The sequence below is a fragment of the Pyrus communis genome, chromosome 12 (genome assembly GCF_041283825.1).
Source record: "Pyrus communis isolate YQ-2024b chromosome 12, ASM4128382v1, whole genome shotgun sequence".
NCBI classification, from domain to species: Eukaryota; Viridiplantae; Streptophyta; class Magnoliopsida; order Rosales; family Rosaceae; genus Pyrus; species Pyrus communis.
Genome location: NC_142576.1, coordinates 25,178,941 through 25,197,687, shown reverse-complemented (window position 1 = coordinate 25,197,687; position 18,747 = coordinate 25,178,941).

Below are 18,747 nucleotides of genomic sequence, written 5' to 3'. Positions count from 1 at the left end.
TTAACTAGCTAGGAAGAAATGGTTTTTTGTGCAACATGTATAGACCTTTGGTTTCGTTGTATTTATGTCATGACTTCTAGCCGTTAATTACATTTGTCCAGTACTTACATTTGGGATTTGGATCCTCTCTTGAGCTAATGGAGAGGATCCTCATGACCAATCATCATGGACCGTTGGATTTTCATCCAACGGTTACAATCATTATAACTTTAAAGAAATCCTCCTGTTTGTAGCCATTGGATAAAAATCTAACGGCCCACGATAATTGATCATGAGGATCTTTGGTCAAAAGTAGGTTTTATTCCGAGCACAACAAATTTACACAAACAGGGCAAAATTACAAGTGAAGTACAAAGCATAGCAATGGATCACCAAGGCAGCACAGAAAGGATCCCAACCCAACACAAGGATTGGAGCTCAAAACAGCAAAACACAAAGCAAAAACCTAGCAGCCTACTGCCCCGGCTGCCGGAGCACGTACCACCCATTCAGCACAAGCCAGCACTCCTTGAAGACACAAGAGATCAAGCCACACCAATCCCTAAAGTCGAAAAAGAAGAAAGCTCCATCCTCCTCCAACAACCACCACAAAGATCTAAACCATAAAGCAAAGGAAGTCAGTGGGAAAATACATCCCACAAGATATAGTGCCAAGATCGGCAAACACAAAGAAGGTGGTGGTGTGGAAACCCAAGCCAAACTCTATAAACCCTTCAATAAAGTTGCTGTAAATCGCGACGGAAAGAGGTGGAGGGATGAATGAGCCAATAAGGACTTCCGATCTAGGGCTAAGGATGGTTAAATCAAAGGCAAGAGGATTAGGGGGACTAAGGAAATTGGGTTAGGGAAAAGCAGGCTGACAATGATGGAAAGAAAGCAAAGCGAAAAGGAAAAAGGACTGTCACCGATCATGGCCAAGACGAGGGCCAACGACCAGGGTCTGTCCAGGCTCTGGCAGGGCGATCATTAGGGCCCAAAAAAATTCAGGACACCAAATTATTAGGATAATATATTTATATATGTTTTCATAAGAGTATAAATTTATAAAATTTAGTTTGATGACAAAGAAATTTAACTAGAAGTGGTGGCCTTGTCATTTGAATATAATGAAGAGTATTGGGTTAAAAACACCACTTGTGCTTATTTACTTTATAATTTTTACAAATTTCTTTTCATAAAAGTATAAATTTATAAAATTTGGTTAGATGATCAAGAAGTTTAATTTGAAGCAATGATTTTTTTCGTTTAAAATTAACGAGATTTCCTAAATTCGAAATGCTATATGCGTGTTTATTCTTTTCAATTTTTACGAATATTTGTTTGGTTGTTTATTTATTTAAAGTTACTAGCTAGTAGTTATGTGAGTTGCTATTTTTAAATATTCATTTGAATTCAAGTCTAATCTTCTACAAAGAGTAATACGTGGACCAAATTTTTAGAGCAAATTTGCAAATCATATTAATTTAGTGCCAATTCATTACTTATACATATTAATTAAAGACTCGAAAACATCATTATTTTTTTAGTCTCATATTGACAGGGTTAATAAATAAGAAAAAACACCTCACGATTTATGCAAAAACATTTTAAAAGTTCAGATGGAAAACAAAACTCATCGTTTATCTACATGTAAGCCCGGAGTTATTTGGTTTCCTTCACTGGATACAAAATAAATTAGTCTTTCTATGTTTCTAAATTATTGAGTGTAAACTGCTTTTCTAAGTATACTTTTATCGATATCTTACATGTAAAAATAAATAATTTTCTTATATGAAATTAGGGCAAATTTTTTAGCATTGTTCCGAACCTCAAAGATCTATGGACCGGCCTTGCCGACGAATAAACTAGACTCTCACGAAAAGGAGAGAAAGGCTGTCACAAAAGAATAGAAAAGGAAATTAGAGTGTCTATCAGTTTGTAACTTTCTTTGTCTATATTTTATCGATCGAGTTTTCTCCTTTTCTTTTCATTTTGTTGATTGAATCAAATATAAATATATCCTGTATTTGTTTTAAGATGAGATCCTTGTTCTTTTAGACTTCATAGTTCAAAAAAATTGTAGTCATCCATCGTAGATTTTAATTCCACGTAAAGGGTAGTACAATAACGAATTGTTAAATATTTCCCATCGTTGCATTAAAATAGAACAATAGATTACCACTGTGGTTTCTGATCAAAAAATGAAAAAAGAAAAAAAATTACCACTGTGGTAGAAAGAATTCGTTGTCTTTAGTCTTGGCGAATTTGTACGTACAAAACAATAAACACTTTTGGTTAAGGCCAAAACCACACGCGCCCATGAAGTTGGGGTGGGTGGGCAGGGATTTGGCCAATAGATCTCCGATACCTAAGTCAGTAGCTCTGAAAAAGAGTGAGTGTTAGGGCTTGTATGCATAGTAAAAGCTTACCAGAATTTGGTGGAGATGAGGTTTTTTATAAGGAGTTGACTGACTTAGGTGTAGGTTTTTGCCCTACACATGGTGGCTTCTCATTGGTCTAGGTGAGTCATCCGTGGTAAGGATGAGGAGAGAATTATTCCAAGATATTAATTAGGAGATAATATCTTGGGATGATGATGATAATAGCATCCTTTAGGATTGTGATGAAGCTTCCTTATTTGTATGAGTTGATCTTCAATTAGAATGTATTAAAGATAGGATTTTATGATTAATCCTATCTTTAATGCTTTTAATTTTTCCATGCCAGGTGCAGAGGAGGTTGGTGTTCGTAGTCAGTTGCTCGAAACTCCAAAGATGTTGAAGAGCATTCTTGTCTTCTTAAAAAAATAAGTTTCCTATTGTCTCTATAATATTTTAAATTATTTTTTGCTCCACAACCACCAATTTTTCTAAACCATAGAGAGTTCAGGAAAACATGACTGCAAATAGCTGCATGAAAAGTCCGGTAAGTCTATTATCTCCACACACAAAGATCATGGCCATAAACTGAGCCAGAATACAATCATGCATTATTTGATTTGGCTCGTAGCCAATAGAGTAATAATATATCCATAGGCTGCAAATTCATAGGACCACTTGACAAAATTCCAAGTTCATATGGGGGCCGGCCTTTGATCGATCAATCGTCCTCCTGCCTAACGTTGTATTCAATAACAATTAGTTTGAACAGTTAGCAGCATGGTGTGACTATTTACGAGCAAGTGGACGGGCATACTTTGCACAGCCCGGCCGTCGAACGGCACACAGAGTACTATAATGCGACTAGGACAAAAAATTGTGTCGCTCTAGTCTTTATAACCAGCTAAAACTTGTCGAAATGTTGAAAAATGTTTCAAAATAAAATCACATCGTCCTCTAAATTTATGTAATGAATCATAGACTAATACAAGTGGCGGTCCATGTAGGGGTGGTGTGGCCAGTACTAATACCTAAGAATTAATAGGACGGTTGACAACATAAGGAGGATGGGTGGCGATATAAACAAATTTTGAGTCTTTTTTCTTCACTTTACTACCTATAAGTTAAACGAGTTTTTCCAAATCAACTTGCATTTATTTCATCACATAAACAAGAGAAGTGATATTTATACACCTCTTTCTTTTTCAACGGACCATATTTATTTATGTTTCTTGATTCTCTTTTTCTTTAATTGATTCAAAAATTATAAATGAACAGGGTGTGCATGGATAGAAGAAAGGTTTGTGAAAATCGTCTTTCATAACCAAATACTAAGTAAAATTGAGCATAAAAACGAAGGGCAATTGCCTTTCCTCTATTTTGATTCGAAAGTAAACTGTTTGATCCTTATCCTCCTTGGATTTTTATTCAATTTCTGCTTAATTAGCACTTGTTTTCGTGATTATTTGTGTCTGGGGTGTAGTTAGGGAGGGCTGGGATTCCTCTCCGCATCCCTTTCATCTGGATCCTCTAGATTCTTCAATTCTGGAGCTAGAGAGAGATAGAGATGGAGAAGATACAAAGAAGAGTCAGAGAGAGAGAGAGAGAGATGGAGAGTATACAGAGAGAAGAGAGTCGAAGAGGAAAGAAGATGAATATGAGAAGGTAAATAAAGTTAATTAATTTATAGTCGTTTGATTTTCGGTTGAACAGACATTACTAAAAGATCCAGAAGATCCAGATGGAAGGAATGCAGAGAGGATCCTATTCTAGTTAGCGATAGGCAGACCTTGGCTTGTTGGTGGCCTAGGGATTAACACAAAACTGAAGAGATAGAGAATAAGACAAAGAGAGAGAAGAAAAGGGCAAGAGAGAGAAGAGATACAAAAGACTTTGATTCAATTAGTTATGAAACTTTATAAGGTTTTCGACGTAAAACATGCTTCAACGTCAGTGACCAACTACGATACTCTCGAGAAAGTAGTATGACGGCTTCTAAGTTTTAATCGCATGAACAGAAATGAGAAGGAATCCAAGTGATGAGTCGGAGTAAAAAGAACATCATCAAAAATGGAGATCAAACAATTGAGCTTGTGTACTAGTTTACATTAATTGATACATAGTAAGAGAGGTTGAACTCCTTGTTGCCTTACTGATTATTGTCATATAGCTATTTGCTATATCAGTGTTAAATCTTGACGAGGTCTGCAAGAGAGAGGGTATGTTCTTTCATTTTCTCAAGAAATGATATATGTACCCGTGTATTGGACTATACTGCAAAGAAATTGGACAAAAATTGAAAGCTTTTGTGACCAGTCAGATTTCAGCATGGGTTTAAGAATGCAGTGCTCCAAAAATTGCGAATACTTTTGAATTGACTGGAACGGGCCTCACGAAATGTGTCCTCTCTCCTAATGAATAACAATGATGTAAGACCTTATGATATTCAAGAGAGTTAGTGACTCCTTTTGCCTCGTGTCACTTCTACAGTTCTATATAGAGTGATCATTACTTGTCTCAATAGTGATATACTTAGATACACAAAATTAATATTCTTTTAACACACGTGATTTTTGCATACAGATAGAGCTCATCTCTTAAAGGAGAAAGCTTGGCTGTTGAAAAAATCAGTAGCAGCTCTTGCTGCTAGTGAATCACGGGTAGACACGTATTCAAGTTGTGATTAAAAATTAATTACTTGGACACGTGTCCACCCATGATTCGTTAGCAGTAGGAGCTGCTGCTGATTTTTCAGCAGCCAAGCTCTGTTATCTCTTAAATGCATGTAAAAAAAATATGTAAGTTTTTGTCACTATCATATGTTAAATGATATATGGAGCTAATGTGGTTTAGGGGTTTCTTATGGTAGATTGAAAGCATCGTCTCTAGCGTCTTCGTCAAATATGATTTATGTCTACACATACTTATAGAGAAAAAAAATAATGTTGTAGATGCTTTAGTTTCGTCTGGGGTAGAAAGTTATGCTTAAGTCTGGTGGTCTATGGTTCCTGATTTTGTAACCTTTGCTCATGCTTGTGACATTTGTTTTTGTCCTTATTATCGTTTTTGTTGATCACTCTTGTCTTTGCGAGTGTAGGCATAGTCCCCCCGCTTGTATCTTTTTTGTTTATTTTTATTTATTATTAATAAATTTGGTGGAGGAGGGACATGAGTGGAATTTCTAGGTGTAATGGTCCTCTCCTATTCGGAAGAGGGTATGTGTCTCGTACGCGACCATTGCTAAAGAATAATCTCGCCTAATCTTTCTACATTTTAAAAAAAAATTGTGTTTATGAATAATATTCTTAATTATCATCTCAATTACTTATACGGAATTTACTAAGCAGACAATTGCTTACACATGCATGTATACAATTTCTCTAGAGAAATGTTAATGAGACTGTCTAAAATTATGACTCTCCATGAACTCTTTGCTACTTCACAGTTTAACACTAATTCTCGTGATAACATTAAAGAACATTGTACCAAAAAAATATAAAGTGGCAAAATTCACAAAGAATCTCACTTTAAAAAGGTATACTTAGCATTTCTATTTCTGATTGTTTAGAAGTCACTCCACACAAATCAATGGGAAAAATCTCCCGTGCGAATTCCATTGCACATCTCTTACTCATATTTCTTTGTCAAAGTTTCGGTGTACCCTAATTAGCTAGGAAGAAATGGTTTTTTTGCAACTTGGACCCTTTGGTTTGGTTGAATTCATGTCTATGACTTCTAGCCATTAATTACATTTTTCCGCTACTTAATTATGAGGTGTCACCTTCATACTTTTTCTATATTCTATGGGAATGAGAACCTCTTTGGATTCTCTTTGTGAGGATCTCGAGAATCTTCCAATCATATCCATTCATTGTATATCGTGCGGTCAGTTTTCGTCAGGTACTATTTATATTTAATATTAAATAAAAAAATTTGTAATAATTTCTGACCACACAAGATGTACGATGAACGAACATGATTGGATGATCCCTGGATCCTTACAAAGAGGATCTGGAGAGGATCCTCATTCATTCCATTGATCGACTTTTATTCATTTATCTGCCAAATTGACCCTTTCTCAGATAAATTAGGTTCTCTTCCCCTCATTTCTCCTTCTTATTAATTGAAACCTTTTTTTTTTTTTTTTTTCCATTTTTGATCAAGGTCCGTTGACTTTTCTTCATGTCATTATTTAAATATTATATTGTTTAAAAGTCATTATATGTCAATTTAAAAATGGAAAATTAGAATCCCTTACAGTTTTTTTTATATCATTTAGATTAAACATCTTTGCATTTTTAACCAATAACCACCTCAAGCTAAATTACATGTCATTATTATATTTTTAAAATTAAAATAAAATTTGAATTTATCATTTTATCTGTATGATACACTTTTCCTTATTTAGTGGAGATATTAGTAATTAAACTATATTTTCTCTTATTCCAAATATGTATTTTCGATCACAATTTTTATTTTATTTTATTTTATTTTTGTTATGCAAACAGTTAATATTATTTCTTTTTCCAAATGGTTTCTTTGTTTGTTTTTTTTTCTTTTCCAAATAGTTGGTGATCCACAAAAAAGTTCTGTGTAATTGTTTTTCAATTTTTTTTTTGTGAAATTATATATATATTTACTGTTTTTTTAAGTATAGTCGTTGACAAATTATTATTAGGTACAATACATTACATATATATTATCTGCGGGTACATTTGAATTTACAAAAATCATTAATTGGTATGTTTATTTGTAATTTTGGTACGTTTGATTTGATACATATTGTTAATATTGGTACATTATTTTTATTTTGGTATGTTTTATTTTGTACACATTGTGTATTGGTACGTTTATATAATTCTCAATCCTATTTTCTCTTAACGTACTAAAAGAAAAATTTATTTCGGTACATTTGATTTTGTGGGATTTAAAAATATTTTAAACTATTTTGGAAAGAAAATATCTTAAATCGTAGATAGTTATTGCTAAATTATAGCATTATTGTGAAAATAAATTGAATCTAACCAACTTTTTTTTTTTACAATTATCTCTAACAGAGAAGAGTGTAATTAAAATGCTAGATTAAATTTGTTACAATATAATGTGCATATAACACCAAAATTATGACAAAAAAAAAAGTTTAATCAAATCACTAAAAGGCATAGATGTTTGATCTAAAAAAATTCAAAACTGAGGTGTCTACATCAAAAGATCTCATTTAAAAATGAAAAATTATTAATCATTTTCAAATATAATCTTTTTAGTATTTTTTCATATATTTCTATTTATAATTTGTATCCTTTTTTTTAATTTATACCAATATTCTTTTTAGTTGTAATTTGTACCCATAATTTTGAATTTTAATATGTACCCATATTTTCAATTTGATTTGTACCCATAGTTTTGAATTTTAACATGCACCTCTATTTTTAATTTAATTTGTACCAATATTTTTTATGAATGTTCCCATGCTAATTATATTTGTTTATTTTATGTTTTAAAATATATCAATAGTTATTTCTTGCACTATCTTAATAAGTACATGGGTACATTTTTTTTGCTAGAACTATGTGAATAACAAATTACTCTATTATTAATTTTTAAGTAATTGTTATATTTGTAATAATATTATTTGGATTTGTTTAAATTTCATAATTTGTGGGATATTAAATGTATAAATGCATGAGTTAAATCCCTTAAATGATGTTAGGGACCTTGATCAAACTATTTAAACAAAAAGAGTTTCATTCTAACAACTAGGTTGATTAGAGACCAGAACCAAAATGACTCTTTCTCTTTCCTTTTCATTTTGTTAATTGAGTCAGATATAAATATATATATATATATATATATATATATATCATGTATTGATTTTAAGATGACAGTTTAGTTCTTCTAGATTTCAGAGTTCAAAAAAATTGTAGTGACTTATCATTCGATTTTAGTCTAACAGTGAAAAACAATACAATAACAAAAGTTAAATCTCTCCTACCATTGCATCAGATTGAATAGTAGATTGCCACAATTTCTTTGGAACACAGTGAGTCTAAGAAAAAGTGAGTCTAAGAAAACATGACTCCACACAAAGATCATGGCCATAAACTGAGCCATATACGATCGTGCATTATTTGATTTGGCTCGTAGCCAATAAAGTAATAATATATCCCTCGGCTCCAAATTCAAAGGACCACTTGACAAGATTCCAAGTCGATATGGGGCCGGCCTTTGTTCGATCAATCGTCCTCCTGCCTAATGTCGCACTCAATAATTATCAGTTTGAGCAGTTAGCAGCATGGTGTGAATATTTACGAACATGTGGAAGGGCATATTTTGCACCGCCCGTCGACCGGCATGCACACCATAACCCGACTAGGGCAAAAAATGGCGTTGCTCCGGTTTTTATAACCAACAAAAACTCGTCGAATATGAAATGTTTCAAAATCAAATCACGTCGTCGCTCCAGTCTTTATATAACCAACCAAAACTCGTTAAATGTGAAATGTTTCAAATCACGTCATTGCTCTAGTCTTTATAACCAACTAAAACAAGTTGAATATGAAATGTTTCAAAATCAAATCATGCCACTCTCTAATTTTCATGTAATGAAACCATACAAGTGACCATCCATGTAGGGTGGTGTGGCAAGTGATAATGCCTAAAAATAGGAGGGTTGACGATATAAGGGAGATATTTGTTCAGTGTGCCGAAAATATGGTTCAATACGTCACGTGTAATAATACAATTATTTGTTAACTTGAAAAAAAAATTATGAGTTATTTTGCAGTTTATCACCTTTAAGTTAAATGAGTGTCAACATTTATGTACTATTTCATTTTTTTTCTTTACAATGTCATATACCTGATTCAATATTCTAGTGAATAGGGTGGTGGAAATGTTGGGTTTCCACCATGCGTCCTGGGTTCAAAACTCCCTCTCCCCTAAATTATTGAAGTTTCAAACTCTTTCCTCTACACTTAGTAGTAATAAAAAAGAAATTCTCATACACAAATTTTTGTTCCAAATCAACTTGTATAAATTTCATCACAAAAACAAGAGAGACGATATTTACACGCCTCTTTCTCTTTTAGCACATCTGTTTATTCATATTTCTTTATTCTCTTTTGCTTTATTTGATTCAAAAATCATAAATAAACAAGGGTGAGCGTGGATATAGAAGAAAGGTTTGTAGAAATCATCCTTCATAAACAAATATTAAGCAAAATTGAGCATAAAAACGAAGGTCAAGTGCCTCTCTTCTCTTTTGATTCGAAGGTAAACTGTTTGATCCTTATCCCCTTTGGATTTCTATTCAATTTCTGCTTGCTTAGTACTTGTTTTCGTGATGAAGATGCAAGTTGATTTGGCACGAAATCCCATAATTTGTTTATGTGATGATTTGTGTCTGAGGTGTAGTTGGGGAAAAAAAAATTTAATATGCTAAGAACACGATCATTGCACTACTAAATGACATAATATAAATAGTTAAAATTTTATTTTTAAGTAGTCAATCGTTTGTATAATGCCACTAAAGATACATACACTGAAAAATCTCTCTAGGGCCGACCATGGCATTTTCGTGGCCTAGGGTTAACACAAAACTGAGGCCATACGTATTGGAAGTTGCTCCATTACAACTAGGTATGGTTTTTTGGAATGGCAAATAGAAGAGAGACAGAGAGAGAGAGCAAGTCAAAGAGAAAAGGAAAGGAAAGTAAAAGAGAGGGAAGAGAGAGGTGGGAGAGTGTTATTTCGTGGCGAAATGGTGTGCTGCCAACGTTGAAGAATATGATTTTTTTATTTTAAAGACTTTAGTTTTTAAATTTTAATTTCTTTACTATATTATAGACATAGAAGAAATGGAAGGATTCACAAATTATTTATTTATGTATTATTCGATTAGTTACTTTAAATCATTTTAGAGCTCATCTATTTTAACATTCCGAGTTAACTAATCTCTTATCAGCAAGGGTGATGGAGGTTAAGAATCTGTTGTTAGATAACATTTTGAATTTAATTTTGTGAACACGAAAATTTCCTTGAAACAAGAAACAAGAATACGTGCACAAAATAATATTTTTGTGTTTAATGATTTTGGGGTTACGATCTCTCTCAAATTTGGTCCTCTGATTCTATCTCCGTAAGATGTAGATTTGTTGATCCAAGGGCCGTCGAGGCTTGATCTTGGATGAACAGTTGTAAGTTTCTTCAAGGGTCTTCGGGGCTTGATCTTGAATGTTGATGGATGAGCGGATCTTCAAGGGCTTTTGGGCTTGATCTTGAAGAACGGTTGGTTTTCTTCAAGGGCCGTCGAGGCTTGATCTTGAATGAACAGTTGGTTTTCTTCAAGGGCTTTTGGGCTTGATCTTGAAGAATAGATGTGTGGATTTGTTTGTTGATTCAAGGGCCGTCGGGGCTTGATCTTGGATGAACAGTTGTTGAATGGATCTTCAAGGCGCGTTGGGCTTGATCTTGAAGAATGGGTGTATGGGTTTGTTGAGGTTGTTGATCCAAAGGGCCGTTGGGGCTTGATCTTAGGATGAACGAATGATGAATGATGAACACTTTCTTCAAGGGGCCGTCGGGGCTTGATCTTTAGTTGGTGGGCGTTCTTCAAGGGCCGTTGGGGCTTGATCTTGAAGGAGGATTTGACGAAGAACGAAGAGTGCTTTCTTGATCCTTCGGAATTCTTGGGAATTTGGATGCTTGAGAGCTTTGGAGTTTCAAAGCTTCAAGGATTTGGGGAATTCTCTTCCAATTTGGGAGTAGAGAAATGTATTTGTGAATTGGTGTTTTTTTTCTCTTGATGGAGAAGCCTATTTATAGGCTTTGAGAGTGAATCACCACCATTCATTTTTTTGGTGAAGTGAGTGGAGGTTGTAGGTGAAGTAAGTGTGTGTTGTAGGTGAAGTAAGTGTGTGTTGTAGGTGAAGGAAGTGTGTGTTGTAGGTGAAGTAAATAAATGTTGTAATTTTAATACATTGGTTAACATTTATTTTACTGAAATTTCGATGTCTACAAATGCCCCCACTTCAAGGCGCGTCGTAGACATGTGCTTGTCACGTGTAGAAGATGCATTTTGAAGTCCCTTAATGTAGATGTCAACCCAAGGGCCGTCGAGGCTTGATCTTGAATTGGGCTGGAAATTTCTTCAAGGGCCATCGAGGCTTGATCTTGAGTTCAACTGGAAGATTTTCTGGTTTCCTCCAATCGTTGATTTTCCACAGGCTTAATCTTGAACTGGGCTGGAGGATTCTTTTGGTCTCCTCCGAAGGTCTGAACTTACTCCTTTTATCTGGAGTTGAATTTGATTCAAGGGTGGTGAACACTTGATTTTGAATCGGACTTGTGATTTCTTCAAGGGCCATCGAGGCTTGATCTTGAGTGAAAATAAGACCATGAACGGTTTCAGGATTCAGACACATGACAGGCAATCACGAGGTGGAGGTGATGACCTGTTTCTTTGTTCAATCTTTCCAATTCATATTTGAAGAGGGTTAGAGGATGACTCAGCATATGCAGTTGTTTCGTTGGCTGACGATCCACAAGATTGATGTTTCATTGTCACTCGTCTTAGCTGTTCTCCAAGCAGATGTGGTCCCTTCTCTGGAAGTGTATCAACCGTTGAAGATGACTACTCGAGAGCAACGCTAGGTAAGCAACCAGGGAATAGATTCCAGGTAGTCGGTTCCAGATCGGAAGACTGACTCCAAGTGCCGGCTCATTGCTCTCTTTCTCTTTGCCCTGCGAGTAAGAACAAGGACAAAGGGAAGGACATGGAGAAAGCATGATATGAGATACTTTTGCTTTTTGAAGAAGTGTTGACGAGTTAACGGCGTCGAGCGGCGAGGCTTTGCTCTTTGGTAACGGCGCCAGCGGAGGGTTGTTGAGGCTTATCGAGCTCTTTGATTAGAACAATGATGTCGAGCTTGGATTTGACTTAAACTCTTCTGTCTGGATGGTGCTGCAGGGGAAGGCGTCGTGCTCCAGCAGTTTGTTCCAGCTCCTACCGCATTCTTCTCTGCTTGTTTCTTTTACATAGCCGAGGTGGTGCGCAACCCTTTGCCTTTAAATGGTCTTTCAAGGCATCACTTCTCAACAATTCATCTATGCTTGGCAGCTTCAGTGTAAAGAGCCGACACTCCGTCGCCTGTCCTGAAGTATGCGCTGAGGGAATTCAAGACTCACCAACAGTTGAAGACGAGCACTCGAAAGCAACGTTTTGCTTTCGCCCTTGAGATACTTTTGCTTTTGAAGAAGCAGCGAATGAATCAGCACATATATTTGTTGTGCTTGTCTCCACATGCTTTGATGTATCATTTTCACTTGCCTTACTTGCTCCCTTTGCAGAAGTGGTATTTCCTTATGCAGGTTTGTCATCTTCTCTTGTAGTATTTGTCCTCTGATACAGGAGTGGAATGCAAACCTTGCATTTGAATGGACCATCACTTTTTGGTGGCAGCGCAAGTTTGAGTGGAGGTTCCGACATATTGCTTTCTCTGTCCTTGTCTTGGCATGTGAGAACAAGGGCAAAGGAAAAGACAGGGAAAAAGCATGATATGAGATACCTTTGCTTTCGCCCTTGATGATATGAGATACTTTTGCTTTTGAAGAAGCAGCAAATGAATCAGCACATATATTTGTTGTGCTTGTCTCCATATGCTTCGATCTACCGTTTCCTCCTGCCTCATCTGTACTCCAGGTATTTGGTATCTTCTTTGGGGAAGAAGAAAATTGAGTATTTCGAGAGGCTTTGCTTGGAGTGCGCCCTCAGAGGTGAGGAAGAGTTGGGCATTTTTTGCAGGTATGCCTTGCCATAAAAGATGAAGGTCGACATATATAGGGATTTCCCAATAGCAAGTGGTGGTACTGTTCCTTTACCATTGTCGACAACTGTTGGGTAATTGAAACAGTAAGATTCACGCGTTCTCAACTTTGTCAGAAATCTTTGACAAAGTTGCTTGTAATGTCTGCAAAGTTGAGGTTACATGTGAAAGGTACTGACAAGTTTTGATCCAGCAAATCCGATTTTTTTGAAATTCAAAGAGTGATGACTCTTCGATCCTTGAATAAGCGGCCCAGCTTTTGAGGTTGGCGAAAGTGTGGTAGTTGGGATAATGACCTCCACGCGTTTTCAACTTTGTCAGAGATCTTTGACAAAGTTGCACGTGTTATCTGAAAAGCCGAGATTGTGTTTGAAGAGCGTTGCCGAACTTTATGCAGGAAAATCCGGCTTTTAAGATTTGAAGAGTGGTGTCTCTTCAATTATTTTGAATCGGTGGTTGTGTCGCCTCTCCTTTTATAGAGGTATCGATCACCTCCAACATGCACACTTTGAAGATTGCCCATTCGTGAAAATCGTCTCCGGTGTATTTTGTTTTAACGGCCCTTTGAGATTTTACTCCATCCAACCCTTCTCTTTTAACACCTTTGAAAATGGCTAACACATCTAACATTTGCTTAGATTTGAGTCTCAGCAGTGATACGGGTGCGCCGCGTCAAGGTAATGTATGGCGCCCGTCTTTCTTATCTTCTAGTGGCCCTCTTACAGGTGAAGACTCCGTGATGAAGGATGCAACAACAGCTACAATAGTAGCTAGGAACCTCCTCACTCCTAGAGATAGTAGGCTGCTTTCAGGACGGTCCGATGAATTGGCTGTTCAAGAGTCCCTAGCTCTCAGTGTTCAGTGTGCGGGCTCCGTGTCCAACATGGGCCAACGCCTACTTGCTCGATCCCGTCAAGTTGAATCATTGATGGCGGAGGTGGAAAATCTTAAACAAGAGATCCAACAGCTTAAGCGCGAGAATAGAGGTTTGCACGTGCTTGCAAATAATTATTCGACGAGCATGAAGAGGAAGCTTGATGAGCTGCAAGAATCTGAAGGTCGAATTCAAAGTGACCGTCACAGGCTTGCGGCTTTCTTCCAGAGGCACCTTTTTCCTGCGTCATCTAGCGTTCCACCAAGTATTGAGGCCTCGAATGATCTATCTTCGATGCCTCCCGCTCCTGGAGTTTTGCCAAGTAGTGGGGCTTCACGTGAACAACCTTTGTGAAAGCTCCATCTTTTTTTTTTTTTTTTTTTTTTTTGTACGCACTTGTAATTTCTCGAAGATCAATGGACATGCTTTATTTTATTCAGTGTATTGTGCTAAATACAGATAAAACATATATATCACCAAGATGCGTTATTTCCTTTCTTTTTTTTTTTTTTTTTTTTTTTTTTTTGATTTTGATAATGATTTTGCCGTACACAGTTTATGCTCTTGCAGGCCAGGAGCGTTTGTTGTCGCCTTTTAGGCTCGTGCGAACGAGGAGCTTTTGGTGTCGTTTGCAGTTTCAACTCATGCAGACAAGGAGATTTTGGTGCCGTTTGCAGTTTCAGCTCATGCAGGCAAAGAGCGTTTGTTGTCACCTTTTAGGCTCGTGCGAACGAGGAGCTTTTGGTGTCGTTTGCAGTTTCAACTCGTGCAGACAAAGAGCTTGTGGTTCCGTTTGCAGTTTCAGCTCATGCAGGCAATGAGTGTTTGTTGTCGCCTTTTAGGCTCGTGCGAACGAGGAGCTTTGGTTGTTGTTATGGATTTGTCAAGCGATCTGGGAGAGGCGTTCCTCGCAATCTTCATAGGAAGGAGCCTTGACCGAGTAATTGAAGAAGTCTTCTGGGAAGAGGTCGCACATTGTGATGGGGATGGACGATCTTTGTGTCGAAATTTCATTATCTCCAACACTTTCACATTGTTCTGGAGGTTGACAAGAGCTGTTTTGCCCCCTTTTCGACTGATAAACTTGTGGACAAGATGGTTGCTGCTTGTCCAATTTCTTCGAAGTGATATTCGAAATGCATTCCTTACAATCTTAATAGCAAGGAGCCTTGATCGAGAAATTGAATAAGTCTTCGAGGAAGAAAAGATCCCGCATGAACGATCTTTGTGTTGAAATTTTCTTATCTTCAACATTTTCACATTGCTTTGGAGGTTGGCGAAAGCTGCTTTCCCTCCTTTCTGATTGGTGCACTTGTGGAGAAGACATATGTTTCTCGTGCAGTTTCTTCGGAGTGACATGAGTCCATCCTTCAATTTCACTTGACTTGGAGCATGCCCCCAACAGTCGAGGTGAAGACTTTGAGTCGAAAGAGCCAGAAGTGACATCTTTCTTAGGGATTTCATCTTCAGTGCCGTTCTCTTGGGTTTGTTGGCATGAAGATTTGCCAGTGTGGACGATGATGCACCTCCTTACCTTCAGTGGTCCTTTTGTGTCGACCTTTAGGATTGCTTGGCGCTTCATCCTTGAAGGAATCAAGCTTCAAACGTCGCCTTTTTCTGCTAACCCATCAAACTTTTCTTCCTTTGGTGTTGTCTTCCTCTTTCTAAAAGGCTTCTCATTATCTTCAAATCTTTTCGAAGCTGATCGTCGCAGAGGAGAGATAGATGTGTTGCTTTGTTTCTTAGGCTTTAACAACCTTTCAAAAACAGAGCTTTGGGATGTTGGCGCGTTAAGCCTCTTGAAAACAGAGGTTCGGTCTTGACTACCAATGCGATTAAGCACTGAAATTCTGGAGCTTGAATGGCTCATCCTATCGAAGACCGACGTCCGAAGGGCGAGTTTAGGCTCTTTTTGGTCTTGTTCAATGCTCACGCTGATGTGTTGAGCGCTAGCTTTCTTCACTTTGCTTGAAATCTTCATGGGTGCATTTGGTGTGAAGCCAAGTCCAGCTTTGTTGTTGTCAACTCCGTAATTATGCTCCTTCAACTTCTTTTAAGTCTCGGTGAGGTCGCGATCTTTGTCGTTGACGGTGTTTGAAACCTTCTTTCCAAGATTTGAAGAGGAAGCAAAGTCATGCCTAGCCTTTGACATGAGTTCGTAGGCATTTGGGTTAAAGCCTTCTTCGGTCTTCTTAGTTGGAAGAGAGCTTGGTTTCACTTTGACGTCATGCTGTGCCTCCAGACGGTTGATGAGTCCGGCGGTTTGCAAGTTTTTCTCCTCTGCAGTCTTTATCAGCCTTGCAATTGTTTCCTTCATCTGAACCAGCTATTTTTCAATGGAGGTAGTGCCGATAGTCATGACTTGTTCTTTGTTTGAAGCCATGGACTGTGCTTGAATATCTTGAACGGAGACAGAGATGAGAGGTAGAGATGGTCCCACCGGGCGTGCCAAATTTGTGAACACGAAAAATTCCTTGAAACAAGAAACAAGAATACGTGCACAAAATAATATTTTTGTGTTTAATGATTTTGGGGTTACAATCTCTCTCAAATTTGGTCCCTCTGATTCTATCTCCGTAAGATGTAGATTTGTTGATCCAAGGGCCGTCGAGGCTTGATCTTGGATGAACAGTTGTAAGTTTCTTCAAGGGCCTTCGGGGCTTGATCTTGAATGTTGATGGATGAGCGGATCTTCAAGGGCTTTTGGGCTTGATCTTGAAGAACGGTTGGTTTTCTTCAAGGGCCGTCGAGGCTTGATCTTGAATGAACAATTGGTTTTCTTCAAGGGCTTTTGGGCTTGATCTTGAAGAATAGATGTGTGGATTTGTTTGTTGATCCAAGGGCCGTCGGGGCTTGATCTTGGATGAACAGTTGTTGAACGGATCTTCAAGGGGCGTTGGGCTTGATCTTGAAGAATGGGTGTATGGGTTTGTTGAGGTTGTTGATCCAAAGGGCCGTTGGGGCTTGATCTTAGGATGAACGAATGATGAATGATGAACACTTTCTTCAAGGGGCCGTCGGGGCTTGATCTTTAGTTGGTGGGAGTTCTTCAAGGGCCGTTGGGGCTTGATCTTGAAGGAGGATTTGACGAAGAACGAAAAGTGCTTTCTTGATCCTTCGGAATTCTTGGGAATTTGGATGCTTGAGAGCTTTGGAGTTTCAAAGCTTCAAGGATTTGGGGAATTCTCTTCCAATTTGGGAGTAGAGAAATGTATTTGTGAATTGGTGTTTTTTTTCTCTTGATGGAGAAGCCTATTTATAGGCTTTGAGAGTGAATCACCACCATTCATTTTTTTGGTGAAGTGAGTGGAGGTTGTAGGTGAAGTAAGTGTGTGAGGTTGGTGAAGTAAGTGTGTGTTGTAGGTGAAGTAAGTGTGTATTGTAGGTGAAGTAAGTGTGTGAGGTTGGTGAAGTAAGTGTGTGTTGTAGGTGAAGTAAATAAATGTTGTAATTTTAATACATTGGTTAACATTTATTTTACTGAAATTTCGATGTCTACAAATTTAGATAGTAAATGTTGAAAATTGGTAAACTTTCAGGTAGTAAAGTGAAAATAATGCAGATAGGACTACCCTTATAGTTGTCCAAAATTCCATTGATGTCTTTGGCACGGTTGATCTAGGGCAAGGGTGTTTGATGTGATTGAGGCAATGAGGCTAGACCAGGAGGCAAAGGGATTTGGATCCTCTCCTGAGCTAATGGAGAGGATCCTCCTTATCCATCATCATGGACCGTTGGATTTTTATCCAACGGCTATAATTATTATAACTTTAAAGGGATCCCCCCTGTTTGTAGTCGTTGGATAAAAATCCAACGGCCCACGATGATGGGTCAAAAGGATCCTCGCCATTAGCTCAGGAGAGGATCCAAATCCGAGGCAAAGTAGCATAATACAGATAGGACTACACTTATAGTTGTCCAAAATTCCATTTATGTCTTCGGCACGGTTGATCTAGGGCAAAGGTGTTTGATGTGATTGAGGCAACGAGGCTAGACTAGGAGAAAAAGTAACATGTATGCTTTTTCACATATAGGAATAATTTCTTTTTTTTTTGGACAATAAATGATAGCGGTATTTCATTGATCATCACAAACAAACATAAGGGTGCCAATTGGATACATTGCTTCAGCGACTAATATGTTGATTTAGAGTGAATTTGCACAAATAAACAATTAATTAAAAACCCTTACACGGCTACCACAAGCAAGGTGCACTAGTACAAATTTGTCATAAGAATGATAGATTCAACAAACTAATACTAGTGCACACACCAATCGCTGATGAGCGAGAACACACAAAGTCATCATAGGAGAGTGAGACCACCTCAAGCCACCAAGATGAGACCACATCAAGCTGACACTCATAGGCGAGACCACATATTCCGCCAAATGTGGCACAAACAAAATCTACACTAATCCAATAATAGAATCCACTGGTCCCCTAATCTCAGTGGAGGATAAGGACACACAATCGAATACCACCTGCAACTTCATCACACAAGTGAGATTCGTAGCTTCCATAAGGTAAGCAAGCAGAGCCGCCACAAATTTGGGTGCCTAAGGCAACACAACCACATGCTTGTTGGCTCATGTTTGCTCAGATTGGGGGAAGATTAAGGTTATCGCTTTTTTCATATCACATGCTCTCGCGTGTAGCTTCATGTGCAATGGGTGACTAGTGCTAACACAACTC